We start from the raw sequence: 27,268 nt of genomic DNA on the forward strand, positions 1-27,268 counted from the left end.
ATTACATATTTAGTTAAATGATTTGCCGGATAGGGTGGTAGGCTAATGTAGGCTTTATGACGTGAAACGTGCCATTTGTGTTGTCTAAATAACGACGGCTACTTCCATTTTGTGCTTTAATGCAGTTAAGTGTATAGGGCTACGGCTAAATGTATAATTGGAATCAATTAAGGCTGCATTATTTGGTTGGAACGAAAACCTGTGCAGACGGCCCTCCGTGGCAACAAATTTGAGACCACTGGTGTCAGCAATGGGTCGGCTCCACAACCCCGCCACCCAGCGAACTGGTTGCACCGTGTGGGCGTGGTTTCCACTCAATTAAATCAGGCGCATCAAATGGTGCCTATACCTCCCTGTTAAACGGATATCCCTATGATTGAAGTGGCTCCCACCCTCGGTTAATTGTGACCCCCTGTGTGTGCTGGTTTTTTTCCCCAACCTCAGTCGCAATCCCTGAATTTTATCAAGTTGTGATTTTTTCTTAATTGGGGCTTTTCATTTTTGGACTGATTTGCCCTCTTAAAACGCATTGTCAGACAAAGCTATGCTTTCCATGAATAATACAAATCCCTTGTTCACATTGAGCTATAGTAAACCTAAAAAGAGATGCATGTTTTTAACCGATCAAATTAAAGGCCGAGGTGAATTAATATATGCTCATGTTGTATTGTTTAATGTGAATGTGTTTAAGCTCTTCCATATTTTCCCCCTTCATCAAATTAACGCATTGCAGGTTTGGCTTGTTATCTTTGAACGCTTCAATATCTACCAAATTGTCAGTTTTGGTGGCCACACTTTCATCAATTAGGTTGAATAGCCATTTCTGACATAATTTGGTTTAAGATGGTAACTAAATATCCAAGTAGCCTAACCCTTCGATAAACCGATCGTCACATAGAGCGTGTTTCGTTTTAAGTGCAAAAGAAGAAAATCTAGCCCAAAGTGCGTGCTTGAACGCGAACACTGTTGACAACTATGATGGATTGGACTTCACTAGCTTTCCGAGGGTTTCCATGCGATGCAATTTCGTAAAGGCTCAACTGTTCGTTTCCGCAATTGGGAGAGAGCGTGAGCCCTTCTTTCGGCAGCGCACAAAGGGTGCGCACCTTTTATTTGGAGAGCAAGAGAGGGGAGAGTTAAAACGAGTAGGATTACTGGACTGCAGCCTACACACTGAATGAAAACAAATATCTTCGAACCTTGAAGGGAATAGCCACAGAAGACACATTTACAACCACGCGCTGACGATATCCTGTGCCGAGACAGAGCCTTTTAATGGAGGTTGCAAAGTGTCCTCGCTACGTCCCAGCATCTAGGTTGCCCAACAGGTGAGAATTAAAATACTTATTTTAGGGTATTTTAAGCTAAACCGTATGTTTGCATCCTACTACTAGTTAGAAATGACTAACGTTCCATTTTAAAACTTAATCTCGACTTTCTACTGTCACCAATTAAATTTAGGTTAGCTGGAAATAGCCAGTGTTTTCCGCAAACTTCAAATTTCAAGACTGAAAATATTAGAAGAATTTTTCCACTTCGCTTTAGACCGTTTTGCTGAATTGTAAATAAAGGCTGTTCTATTGATGAAGCACTAGCTACGTTGCAGAGCTGTCAACTGAGTAGAATAAACAAACAAAAAAGCAAGAAACAAGAAACATTTAGACCATAGCTATTTCTACGTGTGTGTTCTAAAATGTAACGTTAATCTCCTGATATATTTTCTCTCGTTTGCCCTAACGCTAATTCCTTCAAGCTTTGAACGAACTGGACCCCCATAGCCAACGTTATCACAAGGCATCAAAACTGTATACTACTATAGCTTGCCTGTATGTAACGTTGAATAGCTCATAAAGCTCATAAAGAATAGGTTACTTTCCGGTTAACCTATGAGGAATGTTCTAATTTGTCTGACAATATATTTTATAATAGACTATCTACATTTTATCCAGCCAATTTATATCGAATAAAAATACATTATTTATTGGTATGTAATTTCTGTAATTTTCGTAGAAATTTACTTACTGCGTAGCCTATAGACTGTAGCTCGAGTGGAGCTAGTGATATGAATGGATAGCTTCGAACAATATTTCCGGTTGTTTAGATTTTAAAGTTTAAAATTAAAATATAACAACTTGTCACTTTCCTCCAGACACATATGTACTATACAATGTGATATCTGCTTGAGATGACTGTGAAATTAAATAAGTAACTTCATAAGTCAATGCTTCGATATATTAGACTACAGCAATGACTCTACTTTGAGCTGCAGTTAGTTTGCGGAAAGACAGACAGATATTAGTCAGGATGGCGACTGGCGGGAATTGTATCTTAGGGGGTTGCTATAAGCTTATGCTTTGGCGGCAGTTCATATGTATTGATTTATCCTATGAAGGGCGCAATTTCATCGGATATTCTTTGCCAGGCTTTTTATCAGTAGGACTCCGAAATGTATAGGCTACAGTTGTTTCGACGAAATGTTATTTGATGTAGCCCATTGTGTGCTGCCTCAGTTCAGGTGGCCCTTGTTTTGTTGAGGAACGTTATCGCTTTATTATCACCGTTTCTTTCCGTGTCCTCGGTTTCTGTAAGTGTTATCACCTATGTGACGTCAGAAACATAGGATCTTTAAAAAAAATTAAAAAAAAAAAAAAACCTTCTTCTCTAGTGCAATGTACTCGAAGGCAGGGTTTTATAGCCAATTATGTCGCTATTCTAGTTAAAAATAAAGAACAATGCTATGCTGTCAGGTCTACAGTAGCATCAACTCGTTCCTTCTACAACGGTTAGACATTCAAACTGTAGCCTGCTTGTGCTTAAGAAATTTGCTGACGAAAGACAAAGACACCAGAGGCTCAAAACCCTGTTATTAACCCATCTTGTATTATTATTAGATTTGCAGTGTTCATGCTCCCCGTCATAGCTTACAACTGAATTCTCACCGTTAAATGAACCCTATTAGTCCAGTGTGTAGACTTACTGCATGCGTTTTATTTTAGCTGAAAGTGTTCAGTCAGAATTGTCCAAACACTAAACACAGTACTATTTATTACACCAAATGTTACCTGGCACAGTACCTTCAGTACATTGTACAGTGGCTTCACTACAGACATCCAATATCCTCATACAGCACAGTACATGGTCAGGACCTGGGGCCTATATCACAAAGCAGGATTGCCAAATTAACTGGATAACTGAACCTGGAACCCTCCCAAATCTGGGACATAGACTTAAGTAAAAAGTTCTGTTCTGAGTTTTACTGTGCTTCTCCTTCTTTTATTTAAATTTTAAATTTTTTACTAGCTGCTTCTTGATACAGGCCCCTGGCGTATATCTGAATGTATGTGACCATTAGGGCTGTCAAGCTGAATTTAGGTAGTCATCCTACAGGTGTACCTGTAGATACTCCACGTTCGGCAACTGGTTGACGATCAGCAGAGACATGATTAATGACGTGATGAATGAATTATTTCATATTGGAGGCATACAATATCGACTTTTGCCAATTGAAAACGTGGATCACTCCAATTAAAGTGTATTTTGCTTGTTGTAAACTTAGGGACTGTTCCAACACATACTCTACTGCACAAGGAGTATTTATCACAGACTGCTGATTTTCATTAAAATAAGATGGAAGAGCTGATTTAAAAACTGCAGACAGCAGGTCTATTATTAATCCACAGACTGGAAAGATCATTGGCTTGGAGAGAGCTAGGGTTGAAATCGTTACATAGGCATATTTCAATTCAAATAAAATTATAATATTTATCAGTGACTGTTTTGCGCTGTTATGTTACGGGTAAACTTGCAAGACAAATTGTTGCCCCCACCCACCCACCCATCCACCCATCCACCCATCCATCCATCCATATCATTTGTTTTGGTATTGTGCTTGTACATCAAGCTTATAAGCTCATGTAGTGCTGCAGATGTCTTTTCTTCGTGGTGTGTGTGTGGAAATGTGAACCATTAGTTGTTTAGAGCGTGATGCTTCTCTGACATTACAAATGTGCTATTCAGGTATTTAGGGGGAACCATTAGAGGCACAAGGGAACTTGTGTATTGAATGGCAGTTTGTGGAAACGATCATGAGACATATGAGGGATATAACAACATATTTGCGCTGCTTCTGTGGCCAAGAAGATGCCCTACACCCCACAATAGTGTTATCCCTCCCGTAGCGTAATGCTTTGTTATTCCCCTTTTTGAAAAACAGTTTAACAGTTTGTTATGGTAGAACAAAAGGCGAATGAGGACAGCGCCCGCTCGCAGGCTGGGTGAGTTGCTCTGCTCCTTAATTCCTCCCTGTGAATAAGGAATGGGTGTGCACAGTAGGCTCTCCCGGGTGTTAAACACTTCCTTCCTCTCTCTCTCTCTCCTGTGAGAGGGGCGAGATGATGGCCTCTTGCATCTCCGCACCGCACAGCCCTGCTGGAATGCTGTTCTTTCCAGGGCGTAGCTTCCTGCCCATCCACCCACAGGGCTCCTTAAATCCTCCCAGTTTAATTTGAATTCAAGTGATGCATCTGCAAGACTTTTGGAAAGAAACGGCTAGTTTTATAGCACCTTTTTACTTGCCGATGACACAAAATGTCTGCTCTTTTCAGAATTGCTGACATTGGTGCCATGTGCGGGCGTTCATTCAAATGTTTGTTGTCGGGCTGTTTCTGCACGTTGCAAGAGAGCGGTTACCTCACCTTCCAGCAATGTGCCGCTTGCGCACTTGAAATGCTCAATACAAGGTCATGTGACTGACGGGCTTCAGCTGGAGAGGGCAGAGAGGATGTGTGTATGGCCACAGGGTCAGAGTGCCAGTCTCGCTCTCACTCTCACTCACACTCACGCTCACGCTCCGCGACTCGCTGACAGTGTCGCTGGCCGGATGGTGCACGCTCTGAAACACAATGCTGTTAATCCCTGGGAGCAGAGGCTGGACTAATCTGACCCATTAACTCCCATTGCAGGCTAGTGGGTCCCAGGCTCACAAATCCTCCATCCCCGTGTTGAGCACAATGAGACTCATGCATCGCCTCCACTAAGTATATAGGCTATCTGTTCTGTGGACTCTTTTTTATTTAAGTTACTGCTTACTGGAGTTTCTTACACTATTGTCTCTGAAGTAGGTTGGGTTCCAGTAAGCTTTGTCTTACCAGTCAGCCTCCTGGTTCAAATCATCAAATAATGCACCATTAATGTTGAATGCTTTTAGGCTATGAAAGCATCAGATCTATTTTTTTTAAAATGATGGCTTGGCAAGCTCTTATCTCTGTATATCTAAGGTCAAACAGCTATTAGCTTGGTGGGTGGAGTGAAGATAACCTTTTGGGAAAGACCAGTGCAGCAACTCCCTGGATTTCCTTTTGCATTGTTCACCACCGAGGGTAAGGAACTTCCATAGAGAAAGTAAGAGGTCCAATGGCATTAGTACCCAGGGCTTTGAAGCTGACAATGGCACACAAAGCACACTCACAAACAATAGCACTGCTATTTTCCACCATATTAATGCATTTATATTGGGGGGGGGGGGGGGGGACGACGACTGCTCTGACCGCCTGAGACCATGTCGCCCACTATGGATGTAAATACCTGCAAATTAAAGATGACAGTCGGCACTGTTACTCCTACTTATGTAACTATATAATATCAAAATGGATTAAAGTATTTGGGTGTTTTCAGAATTATATTTTAACTAAAAACCTGAAAAGGTTTGGCGGCCTGTAGCGTAGTGGTTAAGGTACATGACTGGGACACGCAAGGTCGGCGGTTCAATTCCCGGTGTAGCCACAATAAGATCCGCACAGCCGTTGGGCCCTTGAGCAAGGCCCTTAACCCTGCATTTCTCCAGGGGAGGATTGTCTCCTGCTTAGTCTGATCAACTGTATGTCGCTCTGGATAAGAGCGTCTGCCAAATGGCATTAATGTAATGTAAAAAAGGACTTAATTTAAATAATCACCCATTTTGTATTTGCAACCTGGGTGTTCTTCCATTTTCTTGAGGGGAAAAAATATGTTCATGCGGTCCACTGATGTTGATTTTTAATCCACCCATGTTCACTTGCATTATTGCATAATACATCACTAATATAATATAATTTAGTGAGGTCTGAGATGTGAAAGGCCAAGAAACTGAAATGGGAGAAACTGTCCAGAGATCAACTGTCTCTTCAGCGTTTGACAGACTAGTCCTCTTTTGGAGAGTGGCCACTTCTGAGAAAAGCAACCATTAAATCACACCTGGAGTTTGCCAGAAGCCATGTGACAGACTTTGAAGCCTTTTGGAAGATGATGTTGTGGTCTAATGAGACTAAAGTTGAGCTCTTTAGCCTGAAAGCAAAGCAGTGTTTGGTGCAATCAAGCCCACCCATCACCCTGGTAACATCATCCCCTCCACCAAGCATCTTAATGTGGGGTTTGTTTTCAGCAGGAAGGACAGGGAAGTGTTTTGCCATCAAAGGGTAAGATGAACTGAGCCAAATACAGGCAAATCCTTGAGGAGAACGTGTTGCAGTCTGCCAGGGATCTGTGTTTAGAGTGAAGATTAATGTTCCAATGAGATAATGACCAAAAGCAGAAACACTATAAGGAATGGCCTGTCCAATACCCAGACTGAAATCCCATCAAGATTTCTGAAATGTCTGACCACCAATGGTCACCATGTAAATTTGCAGAGTTTGGAGAAAATGTCTTTGGAGAAATGGGGTGCGGGGGAGTGGGTGCAGAATACTTTTTAAAATGTTAAATGTGAGACTTTCATTGAATTGATTTTTTTTTTCTTTTTGCTTCATAAAATCGAGGATGAAAGAGAGTTGAGGGAATATTTCAGCTAAGATTTTAGGTTGTAAAAGGACAAATTGTGAAAGAGTTCAAGAGGTTGAATACTTCTGAGAGCACTTTACCCATTAAATGCGTTTCTGTGAAGTTTACACCTTCCATCTCCATTAAATAATGGCCACAAATGACTGATAGACTCAATCCATTTAGCATTCATTCCTCCCACATATTTGGAGTGCTGAAATTGCATATGCATTAAGACAAACATACAAAAAAAAAAAAGAATCTTTCTGCATTTTTGCCTGTTTAACCACTACAAAATGTATGTACAGTACTTTATTAGGTCCTGGATGTCCTCAATCCACAGATGGTAAGCGCTCTGTGGTGAGACTCAGGGGTCATTCCAATTGCTTATTTTTCCTGTTCTTTTATTCTACTGCTCACTCCAACCAAGGGTGAGAGGCTAGAAAAAGAGGCAAGAAAAAGAACTGAAGACAGTGAAATCAAGAAAATGTGAATTAGGCAAATGGATTGTCCTTGCTCCTTCAAACATCAGTTACAGGCGTGCAGATGGGGAGAGGTGGATCTCAGTTAAAATGCTTTTGTAAAGGAAGGCTTCAGGCTTCTCAATGTTTTCTTTTGCATACTTCAGACACTTAATTTTGTGTTGGTTGTTCTTTCTGGCAACTCTGACATGGAGGTATTTTAAAGTATGTTGTATTGTTGTCCTGTGAACAGCTAGACCTGTGTTTGAAACTCTTTTTTTTTTTGTAGCTCTTTTGCAGTGATGTGTGGGTTCTTTTGAATGTTTCTCACCAGGTCTCTATCTGAAATATTTATTGGACTTTTAGACCTTGCCTTCACTTCAACTGTTCCATTTATCTTCCATTTTCTAATAATATTTCTGACTGTGGAAATAGGCAGTTTGAAACATTGAGAGAGTTTTGTAGCCTTCTTCTTGGTGGAAATGAACCATCTTCATTCTGAAATCCTTTAGAGTTTAGAGGAACCCATGGTTATTAACATTAGACAGAACAGCCACTGGAGCTGGAGCTGGATCTGATGCTTTAGAAGGCATGGAGTTACTTCAGAATAAAAAGTTCAGCCCTAGTATTATACTCACCTGACTCATTGAAACTGTAACAAGTAAGTCACCTGGGTCTGGGCCTTATTAATAATCTTTTTAAAAAGTAACAAAAAATAATCCAAAAGGGCTCCCAAACTTTTGCACAAGGCCCTTTTCTTTTTTTAAATAATTTATAAATGGTCAAAAATGAAATTAAAAAGCAATCTTGCTTTAGAATTTGCAGAAAGGTCTCATGTGCAACTGCACAATTTAGAGTTAAGGTTTCCTTTCGATCACATACAGATTCATTGTAACAGACATTTAAACCAGGGGTGCCCAAATGTTTGGACCCCACTGTAGTTTGTCACATATAATGCTTAACCACATTTAACTCCTTGACTATAGCAATTATTTGTCATTTCCTGTGTTAATTTTTGAATTTCATGCGGATTCATATTTGCACCCTCCAAAAACACAGGGCAAACCTAAAACATAATAATTCTGTGTGCATCAGATTATGCTGGCTTGTTTTGAATATACAGTGTACCCTCATTGACCTAGACGAATAATCATCTTTGCGCTGGAATTCATAAACAATCCACAAACGAACACATAATTATCCTAAAGGTCTGCCTAGGCATAGGCTTGCATTATAGCTGTTGCACCAGAGGAATCTGTCTACACCCGGCCTTCACTAAGTCAGGACTATTTTAAGACTTACTACGTCAGCACCCTTTGGTGAACACCTTGCGAACATCACTTACTGCTCTGGCTCGCGGTCAGAATACAGACCTTTGTACACAGTGTCCCCCCTTTGAGCTTCGCCTAGCCGGGTGAATGACAGATTAATTTGCCTCTGCTGCAAAGACACCGAGATGTTTTGTGATTATTAATGGGATTGCATGTTACTTAGCCTTGTGAGAAATTGCCTTAATTACCTTTCGTGTTGCGTATTTCTGATGTCTTTGCCACGCAAATAAGCGAAAGGTTTATTCATATTTAGGCATGATTGGAGAAAGCAGCGACTGTGGGGAAACTTGTTGACAGTTGTAGCTATTGATAATCGGACGTGCTTTACTGTGTGTCTGCCGAGGTGTTTAATGACATTTCCATAGCAGAAAGAGACGATGACATTAAGCCTCCACAACAAACAAAGGTCACATTCCTGCAGAGAGCCAAACGGCAGGCTGAGGGTCCGTAGTGTCTGGAGCCTCAACGCCAGCAGGTGCGGTTAATGAAGTTCTGCAGTGCTTGTCTGTCACCGCTGATCTGAAGACCTGTTCCTGCTGCCCGCGATGCCTTCATATGCACAAGCCCAAATGAAAGACCTTATTCTTCCCCTACATGTCCACGAGCAGAATAATCAAGCCGATGAATTAAATCTCTTAATCAGCACTGCTGCATTTAAAAGCCCGTTCTGGCAGCATTTGGCCCCTGAGAGCATATGGGGAGTTGCTGATGGTGGTCATTTATAAGTATTCTTTTGTGTCCTGTTTTAATGAGGAGAGCAGGCGGTTAACCTAATGCATTTTTAAGATGGTGTGCGGGTTGAGACTGTCACACAAGTCTCCTCCGTTCACATCGTTCTGGGCCTGAGGAGAAGTGTCCTGGGATTCCACACAACTGCTGCGACTGACCATGTGATTTATTTCCTTTTTTAAAAATGTATTTATTTAAAACAATTGGCACCCAATGTGGGGCTGAACCTGTACAACCTAATTTTTATCACGTTCAGGTGTAAAACCCCACTGAGCTGATGAAAGTTCCTGTACGCACACCTATACTAGGAGTCTGGTGGTATCAGGATACCCACTGAACAAAACCTTGTTAAAGTGTGTTCTCAAATTCATTCTACACCTAAAAAGTGAATGCGTAACTCAGAAAACACTCAGAAGACTGCAATCAAGTAAAAAAAGTTATTTAGATCAGCTCACCACACGCTAACCGCACGCTAACCAAATTACACTTCTTCATGAAACAAATTGCGATGGTGCTCATGCAAGTGACAAAAATTTAATTGGGTAAAGTGGTGCAAAAGCAGTCCCACGAAACAAAAACAGCTGTCCAGTCGGCACCAAATTCGTCACACTTTTGAGTTCTCTTGCGAGTATGGCTGCTTCTGGCAGGACTGCCCTACATAGAGACCCAATTAGTTCTTTCAAAGCACTGTGTCTGTTTTCATATAAACCATAACCCGTGTAACTGGCTCATGCAGCTACATCCTTGGGATGAACTGAGCTGGATTGTGATGGGTGTACCGAATGGAATTATACACGGCTGAAGATTTTATGCACAGAGTTGATTGGATCCTTTTGTCTTAATTGAGTGCCTTTTCATTTTTCCCTTTGTGCTTTGGTTAGTTGCAGTCATTAAAATAATGGGAACAAATGGTTCCTCCAGTTATCTGGTTCCTCAGTTATGTTCACATTATGATTCATTATGAGTTTCGGCCTAAATGTACAGGCGCAGAGAGAAATCGTTGTGTTGCTGTTGCTTTGAACGTATTGGCAGCAATGCCAGGGTTTGACGCCATTTGTCATGATATTTCACTGTAGCTGGTGAAAATACTTTTTCTCAAGGTGCCCTAATGAGGTGCGCATAAGCACTCTTCTGTGGAACATGCTCATTTTAGGGTCCTCCACGCCGGGGAGACTTAGGTGAAGAGTTTTCCCGTTAATTTCTGGCATGTGTAGTGGCTTGACGCTGCAGCGCTCCAGAGCACTTAGCCGTGTGACGATGAAAAGGGCTCTTTACTTCATAGTTTGCTTAATTGGTCCGTTTCCCAGGTGCTCCCCCCGCCTCCACAGCCCCCACACAGTCCCTTTCGCTGGCCGGCCGTTGGATTGGCGGCCATCGCAGGGCTAACACACAGCCTTTCTCTGCCACCAGAGTCCCTGGACACACTTTGCTCGTTCCGACCCGCGGGCACTGGGGTCTCCTGGAGTGGGTTTATGCTCTGGGCTTATCGACTGCACTGTGTGCGTGGGTGTTTTTTCCCTTCTCTCTCTCTCTCTCTCTCTCTCTCTCAGTGTCTCTTTCTTTCTGTGGAGCGCTCTTTGTGCTCGTGGATCAAGGGTGTTGCGTAATGCTAATGACAGCGCCCCGAGTGGATAAGTGCCGTGGAGGATCCTGCTCTCGCCTACCGAAACTGCAGGGGAAGGCAGTGCCCTCGCCCCTTCGCTTAGACGTCCCAAACGGGGAGAGCAAGCCGGGATCGCCACCGGGGCTCAGGCTAATTGGGGAGCGGGGTGGGGTGTGTTTTGGGGCTGGGTTGCTGTTTGGTGAGTGATATCTGTGAATGCTTTGGGTGTGCTGAGGGTGCTGTGTGTGTTGTGTGGTCCTGCTGAAGTTGGGCGGTGGCAGGCTGGTTTTTGCTGGTGTGACGGGGGCCTTTCACTGCCGTTTCAGGTTTAGTACTGAGAAGATGATGCAGCCATGGATTTGGGTGCTGTTCAGTGAAATAGTGGTCAGACAGTTGGTGTCAGGCAGTTGTGGGGTATGGGGTCAGTGGGTGATGAGAAAGCCAGACCAGGTTCGTAGAGATTTATTGTTATTTTATTGTTTATTGTTCTGACTACCGCTCTCGGCTCTCTCTGAAATCAGTTCTCTGATTTCTACTGTGAGCTTTCATTTCTTTAGCTTGTTGGTTTTCCTGAATCTGTTATTTATACAGAACTGGAACAGCCACACTTGTGAATCTTTCCATTTTCTGGGGTGTCCTATGTTTCTGGTATGGTCTTTGTGAGGTCTGTGATGCCCTGGGCTATGACCTGGGGTATGACCTGTGCTCAGTTTTATCCACCGACAGACACAACTTTGTGAGGAAAACAAGTATACAAATATACAGTCACTGAGCATTTTAGGTATTTATTAGACTTCTTTTTTTCTTGCTTGTTGGTCTTCTGCTTCTGTAGCCTATCCACTTAGAGATGTGTTGTGTGTTCAGAGACGCTCTTCTGCATACCAATGTTGTAATGTGTGGCTATTTGCATTACTGTCACCTTCCTGTCAACTTCAGCCTGCCTGGCCCTTCTCCTCTGCCCTATCTCATTAACAACTCATTTTTGCCTGCAGAACTGCTGCTCACTGCATGTTTTTTGTTTTTTTGCTCTCTGCAAACTATATAGACTGTTGTGCATGAAAATCGCAGGAGATCAGCATTTTCTGAGATACTCAATCCACCCTCTCTGCAACCAACAATCATTCCACGGTCAAAGTCACGTAGATCACATGGCTGATTAAATATTTGCATTAACAAGCTGGTGTACAGGTCTACCTAATAAAGTGCTCAGTGAGTGTATATTTATGGACATCTGATGGCCAGCTCAAAAATGTGCTAATGCTTGGAAAATTGGGCAATTGCAGTAATTCTACTTCACAGAAAAACAACAAATAGCCTAATATTTGAACCATGCAAACCGTCGAGCAGTGCACTCACTTGGATGGAAATTGCGAGAACACTCTCTATTGTACCTGCCTGAATTCAGTGACCTTGCTGATGTCTGAATACAGGAATGCTGCATAGATGTAGCTGAAGTGGCTCTGGTGATTGCAGAGAATAATTTGTTTTATTATGTTATTGGCTAAAGCTGGGTTTGCCAGCTTCACTGGATCAAACGTAGACACAACTTGGACCAATGCACCCCAGGAGTGATAAATAATGTCAGCCCATGTTATTGTATAGTATTGAGACTATAGCATGAAATGCTATATTGTGTTATTTGGTTTGTTGTGTTTAAGATATGAACTATGATCTTTGCCCAGTGGATTTTGATGTTTATGCAGTGTAGCTCTGCTGACCCACCATCCGCCTCACTCAGCTGTCTGATGGCTGCACATCGAGAGGAAGATGGTGGGGAGGTGAGGCTTGGCTGGCCTTGTCATGTTTCAGAGCGGCAAGAATACGTGAGGAGGAAGTGCACGGGGGCGGATGCAGAGAGAGAGAGAGAGAGAGAGAGAGTGAAACAGGGGTGCTTGCGGATATGACACTTGTTCAGAAAAAAGAAATGAGCAAAGTGTCTCCAGGGAAACGAGGCAGTGTGTGGTTTGCTCGAGCCGCGCCTCGCAGATTAGACCAGTTGCAACAGCAGCCATTGTGCGCTGGTTAGGCTTATCTCTTCCACAGAGATAGTGGAGCTTCACAATGAACCTGCATCTCCTTTCTGTCCATCCATCTGCCTCCATATTTAATTCCAAATCACTGATTAATTAATGTTTGTTTCTGGACATGCGTTCTCATTGGCTCTTTGTCTCCAAAACTTTATCCGTATTTAGCTTTATTTAATCTACAACAGCGTTTCTCCAGCATATGCAGTAACCTCTGGTGTTCAGTATATGTGAGAAATATATTGTGTAATATGTCAGTAGGATTGTGTGTTTGTACAGTATAGTATTTATCACAGCTTATGAGGCTCAGTGCCCTTTTACTTCTATGTGGAAAATATTTAATGTTTGGGTCCTGGCACAAATAAGCAAGTCCGCAGTCACTGTCAGCCACCATGTTGCTGCCGAACAGCTGATCGTCTGCGGTCCACTGCACAGTGTTAACCTGGATTGGGCCTGGGAATCTCTGCTTCATGAGGTCCAGCTGCAGTGCTGGGTTCAGATGTTTTTTTGTAAAGAGCATCAGGTGACGGGTCAGAGCAGGGTGTGCCTCTCTCGTGGCTATGGCAGCTTGTTGGGCTGTTTCAGCTCTAAGGCAGTTCATTATTAGGGGACACCCAGTGCTGTATCTTGGGTGTGGTGGTACATGGTAAAATTTGTGCGGTGTGGTTTTAGCCAGACGCTTGTTAACATGGTTTGAGTACATGGTTTGACCTGCTCCTCTTAGGACACCAACGTCATACCAACCCGGTGAAGTCTGAAGTCAGCTGTCTCCTTGGCGTTGAACAGGACTGAGATTGCCCTGCCTGGATTAGGATCTGTTGCGCTGCGTCAGTGTGCTCTGGGCTAAAAGCTGGGGCAGCTGGTGCGTGACTGAGTAAAACCGCTAGCGGCCCTGCCGTCTGATTCTTCTGCCGCTCACGGCGTCCAAACAGACGGATCATGTCCCTTTAACCGCGGGTGTGTATTTACTAATGCCAGAAATCGCGCACAGTGCTCATAAACTGACGCCTCTCAGTAAAGTCCAGCACAGCTGCCACCATCTTGGGAGGGAAAGCACTTGCCATCCACAAGTAGGAGTGTTTGGCTTCTGTAGTGCCTGCAGTGTTTCACCCACCGGCTGTGTGGAGTGCCAGGTGTGAACGTATCTAATAAGCTCCAGTGACGTAGGCATGCTTTGCCTCAGCATGTTTTCTCACACTCGGAATGAAGCTCCTGGCTTTTCCTTGAAGAAAAGAGGAACGGCTGGACCGCAGGCTCGTTATCTGATGCGCCTGGAGGATCAGACGCTTTGGCTTCTTGCTCTCCTTTTCACCGGGACTGACCTCTCCCGACACGGGGTTAGATCAACCGAGTTCTTGGAGACAGGCGCAGGCTAAAGGTGTGTGCGATAGAAGGGAGGGAAGCAGAATAGGTGGCGTGTGCTGGACACAGGGGTGCGTGAAGCTTTTTTCATGCAGTTCCAGCTCTTCCTCCATCCTGGGCTTTGCTGTGCCGTATAAGGGGCAGTTAATGGGATGAAGGCTCACTGTGCTGAATATAGTGGGGATGGTATTGGCTCTACCTTGGTTGCCCTGGGAGATGGGAGATTTGACAGCATTCCTCCTCCCGCCTGGGTGACGGTAGTTCTTTTCCCAGAAGGCTTGAGACCTCTTAAACACGCAGCACAGTTTGGTGTGTACTAACATCTTTAAGGACAATGTGCTGCCAGCTCCTTCTCAGGATAATAGTTAGTTGGTGGGCAGAGCCACAAGAACTTCCCTGAGCCACAATGCTCTTTCCATGACATCATCACTGCTGCCGACCCCAGTTTTAATTGTAAATCAATCTCTTGACTCACGGTATTTCAGTAAGTTAAGACAAGGATCAGGGCTGACGAAACTGCCTGGAAAATGTTGTAACTTTGAAGCAGTGTCATCGCATCACAATGTTATAGCGTGGTAAGAGGACGCATTTACTGGCCATTTAATGTCTGCGAGATGAAGTTCCACAGTCCTGGGTTTCTGAAGGCAGTATAAAACATTTCACTGTAATGGCGGCTCTACACTTAACTCTGTGTTGAAACAATAGAGTCTGGAAGCAGGGAGACGGACAGCCTGCTCCCAGCACGTTCGTAGCAGCAGATCTAGGTTCATTTCTCTTACTAAAAGATAACTGTGGAGTGGTGTCATTGTCACTCTGAAATCCCTACACTGTGAGGGTTTTATTCCATCCACACGTGTACGCGCTTGTGTTATTGTAATGCGTTAACACCAGGCAGTCGCTGATGGAGTCATTGCCCCTGCCATTGCCGCAGTGCAGATTCCAGGGGAAGGGTGGAAATTCCTGTGGATGTGGACTGCTGGCTGGAGGCAGATCCGGGCGTGTCCTCTTTGTGGCCTTTCAGGGGGAGAGTTCGCCACTGTGGAGCCATGTCAGGAGCTGGGGATCATGTAATGCGCTACAGGCTCCTGTGGGTCATGGCCAGCCCCTGCCTCTCTCCATGCCGTCGCCTCAGACGGGACGAGTTGCGTATTTCACATTGGTAATAGTAAACAAGCCCTTGTCACAAATGTGCCCTTGTGAAGAATTTAAATGTCAACAGGTGCCCATTTGTGGGGCCCTCACGCTCAACTTGCGGCTAATTTAAAAAAAAAATGGTGGAATGTTCTCCTGATCCAGGCCGTGCTGGGCAGCGTTGCTGGCGGAACGTGAGGCTGGCATGGAAAGAGTCGGCCAGCTATGCCGCTCCGTGTTATGCTACGGAAACTCCAGGAAGGATGCCGGTTTCTCCAGACATTCTTTGCCGTGCAGTGAATCGGAGACCATGCCCCCTCCTGGGATCCTTCCATCATAAATTTGCGGTGAATACAGAGGGAGCTTTCTCACAACTGTAACTCTAACCTCTGCTTGCGAGCGGCGCAAACAAGGGCCGCATTGGAGAGCGGAGCGCGGAGGGGCGGTGTGGCGGAAACGTGAGCACTGGAGCGGGGGGGCTCAGGGGCCCAGAAGCAGGGGATGATCATGTGACCAGGCTCTTCAAACAACCGGGAGCAGATAGCAAAGGTTGGCTTTAATTGTGTGTGATTGCGGGCCATGGCTTGCGGATGACCTATGTGGATTCCCATCTCCTTGATTCCTAGAAGTGGCCTTGTAAGAACACAGGCCTCAGGAATTGTTATTGTTATTTTCTTTTATTTCCCCAGATAACCCCTCACCTGCTTGGTCCTGAGTGCACCGTCTAATTAATCGATCTCCCATACTGTCCCATATCACTTTTTCTCACTCTTTGTTTGCCATGATTTTGTATACACCAGGCTGCCCAAACCTGTTTCCCGGATATATAGCATCCTGTATGTTTTCACTCCAACCCAAATTGTTCCCCTGATTCTACTTAGTAGCTCAAGGAGATCTACAGCTGTTGAATAAGGTGTGCTTTGTTAGGGTTGGAGTGAAAACCTATGGGAGTTTAGGATCTCCAGGAACAGGGTTGGGGAGCTCAGTAAAGAGGAATAGTCTCTCATTCAGCTGATCCCTGACTGTTCTTGGGGGACGTGGTGACGAGTGCAGCACTCTGGAGCTCATTTATCTGGATGTGTCACCATTATTCACAGGGTATCCGCAGGTTGTGGGAAAACTGGCCAGGAATGCAGCTCTCTCATGGACTGTGTTTGAACAGGATTACACACTTGCTGTGTGGGAGCTTTTTAATGTTTTCAAAATGTTCTACCAGTAATTCATCTGTTGTCTGCTTTCTTGATTCAATGTGCTAATTATTTGGCACTTACAGTGCTGCCTTTGGCACTAAATGAAATGGTATACTCTAGAAGAAAAAAAGCGGAGGTTGAAGGTTCAGAAAGTTAAAAATACCAATGCGTTTCTTCACCCCTGAACTCTGGCAGCTGATTTAACTAATTTGTTCTACCTCTTGGCTGAGAAACCATGGTAGTTGTCAAATCCAGGTGATTGGAAAGAAATACTAGGGAAGAACCTTTACTTTCTGAACCTGGATTTTCTAGCTTTGAAGAAAAGTAAACTACCTGCTTGAGGTGCATTGCTGGAGACCTGTGCTCTTTCTGCTCTTCCCAGGGTCATTCAGTGCGGAATAAGCACACAGTGAACTGCGTCATATGTGGTTGTGCTCAGCACTTTCTCGGTGTCTCATCCCTTTGGTCGTTGGGTAGTATGGTGTGAGGCACAATGGATGTGTTTAGCCACTGCCGTCTACTGAGTTAACTGTGCGTGACCTCACTGTGCGGAGGTTAGTGACTCAGTCCTTGGATTGACGCGATGCTCTTGAGATGTGTACAGCTGGGCAGCATCTCTGTCATGTCTGGTGTGCCTTCCACGGACTGTGATGTCAGTTTGTTAAAAGGTTTCTCACGGGAGTAAGTAAGTAGTGAGTCGACAGCCAGACGGGCCTCCAGTTTTGGGAGGGCTGCTGGGATGTATGGCAGAACTATGATGCACATTACTGAGACTCCTGCCAGCACTAGGCTCCTGTAAAAGACTGAATGAAATACTGTCTTCCGATTTAGTAGAAAAAAAGAAAAAGATGAATAAATATGGAGAGAGCCCTGAAGCACTGATTTGTTACTAAAGGTTTTCAATTATATTTTCCATTGCTAGAATCAGCCATCGAGTACACAGAGCATTGATAATGAGGAAATGAATTTGTTGCTAAGGTTTTTTTTTTTTCTTCCTAAATATTACCCAGGTCCAGGCTTATAATGCTTTTCATTATGATAGAAGTGCTACGAGTCTAAATTAAATCACTGGCTCCAGGGACTTGACCAAGACAAACCAGACCTTTATCTCTATGAAATTGAATATGAAGCATTTGATGTGTTTTTCAGAGAAAGCCTCCCCTGGTCTGTCGCCAGACCCTGAGATCAGCTCCAGGGACCAGGGAGTCTTCTCTCACTCTCTCGCTCTTGTTCTCTGTCTCATTCTCTCTCTGTCTCTCAATATTTTTCTCTCTCTCTTGCTAGCTCTCACTCTCTTGCTTGCTCTGTAGCTTGCTCTCTCGCTCTCTTGTGCTCTCTCACTCTCTCTCTTTCTCTCACGCTCTCTCTCTGGGATTTCACTGGAGAATGACGAACATCTTCAATCTCACATGATTTACATGGTGTGAATGAGTGAACAGCGTCAGTGCTTTTATGCCTGTTTGGTGTATAATCACAGGCCTGTTTCCCAGGCCAGGGGCAGTGCTATGGCATGGCAGGAGGTGGGACATGTTCTGTGTCTGACTGCCGGGTCTCCACTGCTCAGGCAGAAGTGGGTCAGAATGATTTTTGGAGAAATTTCCGATCAGTATTTATCCCGAAAGTGGCACTGGGCTCGATCGTGGTCTATGCTTCACAGCTGGAAATGCTTGCTGTTTCATGGATTCTTACATCAACAAAGTTGTGGGAGTTGTAGTATATTGCACTGATTTCAAATTGTTTTTAGTTTGTGTGTGCCTGCACATGTCTGCATTTGTACAATGTTTCTGTATGCATAAATATATATATTTGTATTTTTTAAAGATATTTTTTAGGCCTTTTTCAGCTTTATTGGACAGTATATAGTATAGAGAGACAGGAAGAATGGGAGCGAGAGAGGGAAAGACATGCGACAAATGTCAGACGGTCGGATTCAAATCACCGACGTCACGGCTCGCAATGAGCATGCGGTCAGTGCTCTACAGGCTGCGCCACCGAGACACCCACGTATATTGTGTTTGCCTACAATTCAGAAAAGAAAATTCCACATTTGAGGAACATTGGAGAAAAGATCACAAGTCTTGTGATTTAAAAACATGAAGGATTGAAGGGTTTATACATATTTTTTTCATATTAAAGAATATTTACAGGTCATCTAAAATGAGGTGCTCTGACATTGCTTGCTATTTTCTGACTGAGCTGAGCTAATATATCACAGGCCAGAATCTTCAACTGGCCTTGAGCAATAAGCAAAAAGGGGTTATACAGCTGGACAATGGGAAACTACGTCTTACATTACTGACATACCTAATGAGGTGGTTGTCTTGGTACTGACACGCATGGGATTGGATTGACAACATTGGATTTTTACTTCTCAACTCAACACACGTAAACTTTGTGTCTTATTTGTGACACTGTCATTGTATGTACAATACAGTAGCCACTGGACACAGAAGCTCTACATTTGCTTTTAAACATTTCCAAATGTTCATTTACTCCATGACTTTAAAATAGGCTTGCTTAAAAAAAATATAGTTTTGTGAGCCACACCACAAGCATTATGTTCTGCCTAACTTTGCCTAAACCCTGTGATAATTAGTCAAATATATTTATGGAGGGAAAACGGGGCTTAATCTCCTACCAGTGAGGGAACAGCACTATGAGCAGTACTATGAATACACTCTAATTGAGAAGAGTGGCAATTTCCAGGCAATTTAAACCGCAACAACTGTCAAAAACAATTATGGATGCTAATGATTTTGTTCATAATAGTAGCGTTAGTGAACAATGCGTTGTTATTTTTCACACTGCCAACATAGCGTCTTTTCTGAGAGTGAGTAGTTTTTGTAATCTGTATGTCACTGTGACAGAGACCACGGCAAAAAAAGCTAGAGATACCAAACAGGAGAAAGGGTTTGAGACCTTGGGATGATCCCAAACACACAGGGAGGAAACTGGCGAGCAGCTGGAGGTCCACCTACTGGCCCAGTGTTTTCCCAAAAGATTGTTCCACCCCTACGCCCATAATGTGCCTTCCATTGTCTGCGTTTCCTACAGATAGCAGTGAGAGCAGTTTATGAGGATGCTCTTCCAGTACGCTTCCTTTACCGTGGTCGTAATGCCAAGCATTCAGGGTATAATAGAGAGCTTTTATGTACCATCTGAGTGCACCACCCCCGAAAAAGTATTTGCATTTCATTTTATAGTTTGTTTCCTCACACACTATAGAGGAACGTGCAAAAATAACTTAAGCCGCTCAGCAGTGTATGCAAATGTGAATTTCTGTGAATTTCTGTGAATTTCTGTGAATTTCTGTGAATTTCTGTGAATTCAATTGATGTCAGTGCTTTCAATTGTATTACATTCCCCATCTACTGAGGAAATATGTATATGGGATGAATGCGCTGATGGTTTCAAGTAACATTTGTGGAGCTCGACCGTGTCTGACAAGCTGAAACGCACAAGTCATTGTAAATTAATTTATAATGAGCCGGTTATTACTGGTGTGACGACATGCACAATGACCAGATGGTCCTCTTTGCTTGACTACACATACTTGCACACTATTGCAGGTGGAAAATTACCGTCATTACACCTGAGGCCATGACCTTCCACATTCAACACTAATGAGCTCAGTCTTCTGCGTTTACTTTTGAGAATTTTAGGCTGCTGAGGTCTGCAGAAAGTAATATGCTGTCACTGGGCAGCTGTTTGAAGAGCACTGGTTTGTGTGTGATTGTGTGTGTGGTCGTGTGTGTGTGTATGTGTGTGTGTGTGTGTGTGTGTGTGTGTGTGTGAAATGAGCTATTATCCCATTTCAACGCTGTGGCCAGTAAGATATTTTTACAGAACTCTTCGCTTTTGGTGAAGTCTGGATTTTAACAGGGTCAACTAATAATAAGAAAAGCTAGCTGCGGATTTATTGGACATTGAGGAGGGTGCTGTTTGTTGATGCCGACAGTAATGGTGCCTCCATTTCTCTCCAACATTAATATTTTTGTTCTAACTTGTTAAACCCTCCCATACACACAAAGACAAACACACACTCACAAGTGCACGCATTTGTGGGACTTGTGAAACATTTCCTCAGAGATACAGACACAGTAATTGTCATTTGAGCCCCCACACATCTGTTCATGCAAATGGAGTGCTGAATTATCTTGTTTGTGGTTGCTGTATATAGAATTATATGAGTGGATACAATCTGTACCATTATGGAATATTTATGGATATTTATCTAAAATGCCTGTGTGGTTCCTATTGATTATAACATAAATTAATAAACATTCTTATCTTCATACTCCTTGCTTCTCTTTAGTGTATTATGTATTTGGGCAGAGCTGTAGGTTTTCATTTCAAACCTATTTTGGCACACTATTTGCTTACTAGTAAGCAGCTCAGAGTGATCTCCAGATTTTAAATGAGGTGTGCTTTGTTAGGCTTGGAGTGAAAACCTACAGGACGGTAGATGTCCAGGAACACGGTTGGGGCCTCCTATATCAGTGGATTAAAATGGCAAAGTTTGTGGCTGTCAACTTGTGTAAATGTATCGATGCTCTTGTGGAAATGAGGTGAATGTGCGAAGGGCCTGCTGCCAGCTAAGCTGACCATGCATTGATATCAACTTCCTTTGTTTGCTGCAAACACGGGTCTGATATCTGAAAAGGACCTGAGATAGCATTACTCTAATCTGATTACCTATCAGCAGCTCCCTCTGAACATCTCTAATTCAATACCGCTGGACAGAGCTTGGGGAGTGACTCTCGCATAGCCGTCCTCTCCTAATCCAATTTGGATGTGCATTTCTGTACATATTTCTGTCAGCTGCCCGGCTGTCAGGAATCACTGACACAGAGCAAACTCATGGGGGGCTGAGGTCTATGCTCTGGTTTCCAATGGTCTCTGCTGCCTGGGATACTGTTGTCCTGGGTTTCACACTGCGTTATGAATTCATTTAAGCAACCCACTAAATACATGCAGCTAAACTGTCTGATGCACGCTCATTTCTTTGGTGAAAATTATTATTGTTTTAGCACAAGTTGTTCTTAGTGCAGTGATGTTTTGAACAAGAATGGATATTTAACTTGGCTACTGTTTCTTTCCAAAGTTTGGCATGTAACTAGTTTAAACTCTTGCACATTTGATGGGCATATTTTCTTGTGTGTGGCCACCACATCCTTTGGTTGTAGTTTTTTTGTAGACAGACTAAGACAGATAATGCTATGTTAGGCACCCTGACTCATTTTGGAGGCGTCTGTGAAGCTTTGGTGTGTACCTGTTTCCCAGAGTAGGAGGGGAACGTATAGGAACTCCTTTCAAATGTGCTGATTGCCAGCCCTGTTTGGTCACTCCTCTGGAATCTGTTAACATGACACAATGTCCTTCTTGCTGCCCGCACATGTGTGTCTAAGACTGACGCTGCTTCTGATTTTCCAAGCCACAGAACACCATGCTTGCCTTTCCCTAACTTGCAGTTTGGTACAATAGGTCTGCATATTCAAAAGGAACCAAATGATGAAATAATCATTTCCTTCCACAAATTACACTGCAGTAATATTAGCGTGTGTAATTCATCAGCAGTGAAGAACCATTATATGCAACATGTCACGTATTGCTCTCTTAAAGGGTCCTTATAGCGAGATAAAACTCAATTTATAGAATATAAATATTTTGGTGTTGTGATAATTTATGTGTCATATAAATCAACCTGGCGCACGGATGGTGCAGTGGGTAGCACTGCCGCCTCACAGCAAGGAGGTCCTGGGTTCGAATCCCCGTCAGCCGGGGCCTCTCTGTGTGGAGTTTGCATGTTCTCCCCGTGTCTGCGTGGGTTTCCTCCGGGTACTCCGGTTTCCTCCCACAGTCCAAAGACATGCATGTTAGGCTGATTGGAGAGTCTAAATTGCCCGTAGGTATGAGTGTGTGAGTGAATGGTGTGTGTGCCCTGTGATAGACTGGCGACCTGTCCAGGGTGTATTCCTGCCTTTCGCCCAATGTATGCTGGGATAGGCTCCAGCCCCCCTGCGACCCTGATCAGGATAAGCGGGTTCAGATAATGGATGGATGGATGGATAAATCAACCTGCACTGTACTATTGTTGGCCATCAGTTTGCAGTTCTTTGGGCTCTGTAGTCCAGCACATTCCATTCGAAATGAAACAATAACTGAGGTTTTGTTTTAATTTGAGTGTATTTACATCCATGATGAGCTCAGTATTTGCAAAGAGGCTGGCCAGTTAACCCCCCCCCCATACCCAAGCACCTCTCGAACAGATCAGAAACGCTTTTCAGGAGGTAGGCGTGGATATATCAGTGATTACTATTCACAGATTTGAAGATTTCACAGTTTTACAGAGGCAACACTGCATGATGCAAACCATTAGAAAGTTGTAAAAACAGGATGGCCAGATTACAGCCTGTCTTCTGGACAGATGAGACTAAGATTGACATGTATCAAAGGCAACAATCCCAAACATATACCAGTGCTCTCTTTCTTCTTAGTGATCTTCCAGGTTGTTTCAGTATGCCTAAAATTCTTCCATGTAAGGTTTGCTTGTTTTTTTCTGTCTGATCGATAGAAATACAAATGGGAAAGTAAAGCAGAGAATGTGGATGGAAGGAGAGTGCACTAAAAAATGCAGCTGAGATGCTTTTGTTAAAAACAGCTTAATAATACTGCCTTGTAATTGTGATCTGTGTTTGTTAAAGGCCTGGCAAACCTTCACCTGACGTCCAAGTTTCTTGTGCTTCAAGAAGTACGTTTGAGCAATAAATCAGATTACAGCATGGTTCCTTTGGTCAGGGCATTTGAAACATGTGATTTCCTGGTGACATATTTGTTCAACCTGGCGAGTGTCTGAGTTACTGTGTCGTGTTCTGCTGTGAAAGCCTCCATCTCGGGAGTGCCTGTCGGAGCGCTTCATGTAGAACGTGGTGCTGTAAAGGCCTCCCTGTCAAAGTGGCTGTGTTAGAAGGGCTTTGTGGGTAATACTGTTCATAATAGTGACACGCCATGGCAGCCGCAAGAAGATCGAAGGCGCCCCTGCATGTGCTCAGTCATGCGGTGTGTGCCGTGATGTGGGAGTTTCCCCGGTTTCCCAGAAGGCTTTGCGCGAGAGCGTGGGCCCTCAAGGTTTCACTTCCCCCTTGATGCCTGATGGGGTGACAGATAGACAACAAGTTTGGCAGAAAAAGACCCAGTCTTGAAAAAAAGCTGCCCTCTGCAGAGTGGTCTGCAATCGCTGTGACTCATTGACCTTTGCCTCAGAAACGCCAATAAACCAAAAATCCACGGTGCTGTTAAAACCAGTGCGCCGTGTACATGTTTGTACTGGTCTATGGAGCTGACCTCTTACGACGAGAGAGGTGCCCCTGTCGACGGTGGGGGTTAATTGTATTGATGCGAAAGGCCGTGATCTGTCCCTGTGTTCATATGTGTTTATGAGGGGACACGGCGGCTTCGGATTGGAAGCCCTTTGCTCTTTTTGAAAGAGAGCCGTTTGAAAGGAGGCCTCCCAGGTCTGAATGCTGAACGCGGCGAGCATTCACTGCTACTGAAATTCCAGCCTATTCATGTGGGCGCCTCGCCCAGCCATTCCGTCACAGCTCAATGCCGGGGCCGGAGATTCGCCAACTTCGGCCTTCGCCATGGCAACTTTAGAATTTGAGTATAAAGCACCGGCAGGCTGGGCGCAGTAATACAGAGCTGCTGTGTGATTAATGCGCTGCTGGCTGGAGTCAAAGGGCTGCAGTCTCCTCCAGCCTCAGAGCACAGCCGCTCTGATGCTACAGGATGCTCATGAATGCTTCCTCACAGTTATCAGCAGTTGTCTACACTTGGTCGTACACGGTAGAAAGCTGACCATCTGTTTGCTTAAGCTGTTCTAAAAATGTCTTTTTTTTCTCTCTTTTTTTTCGTCGATTCCTAACAACAAAAATTCAGACAGTATGTCTCAGTAGCAACGTGTGAGGTGGCCAACGTTTCAACAAACAGCTTGTACGTCTTTGAGGTTTTCTTAAAGCCACACAGGCACTGCTCTTATGATCCCGAAATACAAGGTGCAGGAGCCTATGTTTCGCGGCCTGTAGCGTAGCGGTTGAGGTAAATGACTGGGACCCAGGACTGGGTCGGTGGCTTGAATCCCGGTGTAGCCACAATAAGATCCGCACAGCCATTGGGCCCTTGAGCAAGGCCCTTAACCCTGCATTGCTCCAGGGGAGGATTGTCTCCTGCTTAGTCTAATCAACTGTACGTCGCTCTGGATAAGAGCGTCTGCCAAATGTGATTAATGTAATGTAAATATTATTCCAATCTGCTGTGGCTCTGGCTTATGGTAACCACCCCTGCCGATAAAAACTTATCTGGAAAAGGTTATATCCAAATGTTCCTGACTCCCGATGGCTGCATGTAATCGCCCTGCTCCAGGGGACCCTGCCAGCTGAGCAGAGTCATCGGAGCAGGAAGTGCAGAGGGGCTGACATCCCGTTTGTGTCAGCGTTGTCCCCTCTTCTGTGACATTCGCGAACTTGGGAACCCTGCAAAAAAAAACGAAGACAGCAGAGATTACTGCTCAAGAGAAAATAAGACCTCGGGATGCTCTGTATTTTTTAAGTGGGGGGGGGGGGGTTAAAGAGTGGTCGCCGTGTTGTGTGGTGTGCGCCTTGACTGTATATCTGCATACTGTGACTCAGTGACATCTTGCTTAGCGATTATTCAGAGAAGAATGTGGAGAATCTGAGAACCCGGCCTCTCGGATGTTCGCTCGGAGATGTTGCGGGCTGCACTGAAAGTCATTTACATCTTGTGGCAGTCTGCTTCCCGCTGAGCTCACCATCTTTCCTCGACATCCTGTGCCCAGCTGCTCCTTCGAGCTCCCAGGGAACGTGAAATCGCACCCCTCCTCCCGCAGAGTCACTGTCTCCGCGAGTGGCTTATCAGCCCGCCCCCTCCCCCACTTCCCGGGCGTAGCTGCAAATCTGGGAGCTCTGACTGAACGGAGGAGAGCGAATTCGCTGAAGGCGCGACGGCTCGTCTCGGTTCAGGCTCGACTTCTCTCCAAGAGGACGGTGTTGAAGGTGTCAAAGGAGAAAATGGCCTCGTCGTGATATTCCTGTGGGACCCAGTTTTGTTGTGTCTGGGAGAGGAATGTGTCTGCTCTGACATGGTGGCCACACCACTTAATTACTTTATGACGCGCCACTTTTGACCCACACTTACCAAGAGAAAAGAAGGCCGTCTTCTATTGTTGCTTCTGTCATTTAGGAGCATTATTCCCAGGAGAAAAAAAAAAAAAGTTTTTAATAAACTAATTTGACTTTAGTTGAGAATACATTGCTTCAAGTAGATGCATATCAAGATGTCAACATCTTGACTAACAACATCTTTATATGGTGAATTTGATAATTGTGCCATCCTAGTTAAGCTTGTATTATCACGGTTAGTGGTTAGTGCCTATGCCCTGGTATATTATGGTGCATTATGTGATATATTGTGGTGAATACTGTTGTATTTGCCTATGCCACTTTTGCTACGATTTCTGCTTGCTGATTTTCTCTGTCTTGTGCTGTCTAGTGTTGGCTACGAGACCAGAGAAAGGCATCTTTGTTTTAAACAGTTTCTTCCCTGGGGCATGGATTTTCTTTGACAGAAAGTCGACCAGTATTCAGTCAACATTTGTCCTTAACTTCAACTTAAAGCAAATGCAGTCTTTTCTTCACGTACATATTTTGATGGGTTCATTTTAGGTATTGCTGAAATTTTTTTCCTTTACCCATATCTCATTTGGGTCTTCATAAGACTTTATAGTTGGTCCTTCTGATTTGTATGCTTTTTGAGATCAAGTGTGAGTTTGCAATGCAGAGAACTTTGGTTAACAGATTTGTGCTTTGGCTTAACTTTTGATGCATCTGTTATTTTTGACTTGTGAGGGATGATTGAATGGGCAAAGTTTGGGCAACAGTTGTTTCCTGTTGGCACTAGATGACACCCAAATTGCACTCTATCTGTAATATTTGATTTTAGATCAGGAATCAGTCTGTTCAGTGTGACCCCATTTCTATTTCCGAGATGGCAGTGTTTCCATTCAGAGAGAGCTTCCCGATTTTCTGTCTTCATGCATCGATCTGTAAATATTCCATTACCTGAATCACAAAGCACTGGACTGTAATGTATACACTAATCAATCCTAAGAGTTATTATTAATTAATTTAATGGACATTGCAAGTTAGCACAGGCCAACCAGTGAATCTGTATATAATAAATATACTTTTAATAACATCCATGTAACAGAAGCACAATTATATTAATCAGCATTCAACATTTTATTTATATATTTCACAGAGCTGTACAGTACATCCTTTTGGGGGTTAAATTGTACAAGTATATGTGTTTGCTTTGCACTCTACTCTTCTGAAACGATACTTGGCTAATGCATCATTTGCAGAACAGGGAGCAATGAACCGCTATTCCGTCTCCATAATGTTATGCTGAGTTAAATGCCTCTTGGCTTGGAGTTGGTCCTGTCATGTCCTTCGCAGAAAGGCAGTCTGCAGACTGTATTCATTATGGTTGCTGTGGGCAGACATGCTTTGAATGAATACATGCAGTGTGTTATTGATCATGGGAAGAGTGCAGAGGGCAGACTGGATGT

The 27,268-nt window shown here is 43.9% G+C and overlaps 1 protein-coding gene across 3 annotated transcripts in view; it reads left to right on the forward strand.

Moving 5' to 3' along the window:
- The first annotated feature begins 850 nt into the window (after positions 1–850).
- Positions 851–27,268, forward strand: part of adcy7 (adenylate cyclase 7) — a 56,660-nt gene continuing 30,242 nt past the window's right edge. For 2 of the 3 annotated variants that reach the window (XM_061221490.1, XM_061221491.1), the window contains exon 1: positions 852–1,328. The gene's annotated coding sequence lies outside the window, so the exon portion shown is untranslated. Of the gene's footprint in view, positions 1,329–27,268 lie in introns of all 3 variants that reach the window. The other variant, XM_061221489.1, reaches the window with a different exon arrangement.

The sequence above is a fragment of the Conger conger genome, chromosome 15 (assembly GCF_963514075.1).
Source record: "Conger conger chromosome 15, fConCon1.1, whole genome shotgun sequence".
In the NCBI taxonomy this organism is placed as follows: domain Eukaryota; kingdom Metazoa; phylum Chordata; class Actinopteri; order Anguilliformes; family Congridae; genus Conger; species Conger conger.